We start from the raw sequence: 737 nt of genomic DNA, 5'->3' as shown, positions 1-737 counted from the left end.
TATATATATATATATATATATATATATGTTTGTGTGTGTGTGTTTGACCCCCACCATCGCTTGTCAACCAATGCTGGTGTGTTTACGTCCCCGTAACTTGGCGGTTCGGCAAAAGCGACCGACAGAATAAGCACTAGGCTTACATACAAAGAATAAGTCCTCGGGTCGATTCGCTCGACTAAAAAGGCGGTGCTCCAGCGTGGCCGCAGTCAAATGACTGAAACAAATAAATGAATAAACGAATACACGAATAAACGAATAAACGAATAAACACACACACAGGTTCATATTTCAATACACAAAACAAAAATACAATCTGTCGCAGCAGACATCAAAGCATTCTTGGCTTTAATTTCAGTTAAGTTTGACAGAACCATGCAGAGATGTCTATCGAAATAGAAGTGTCACATGACAGACAGCAGGCATTGCTTGATAAACATTAAACAAGAGGGGTTACAGGAGTGGCTGTGTGGTAAGTAGCTTGCTTACCAACGACATGGCTCTGGGTTCAGTCCCACTGCATGGCACCTTGGGCAAGTGTCTTCTACTATAGCCTTGGGCCGACCAAAGCCTTTCGAGTGGATTTGGTAGATGGAAACTGAAAGAAGCCCATCGTATATATGTACATATGTATATGTATATATATATGTGTATATGTTTGTGTGTCTGTGTTTGTGCTCCCAACATCGCTTAACAACCGATGCTGGTGTATTTACGTCCCCGTAACTTAGCGGTTC

Source organism: Octopus bimaculoides, chromosome 1 (genome assembly GCF_001194135.2).
Source record: "Octopus bimaculoides isolate UCB-OBI-ISO-001 chromosome 1, ASM119413v2, whole genome shotgun sequence".
Classification (NCBI taxonomy): Eukaryota; Metazoa; Mollusca; class Cephalopoda; order Octopoda; family Octopodidae; genus Octopus; species Octopus bimaculoides.
The sequence above is the reverse complement of the archived record's forward strand: the minus strand, read 5'-3'. Positions refer to the sequence as shown.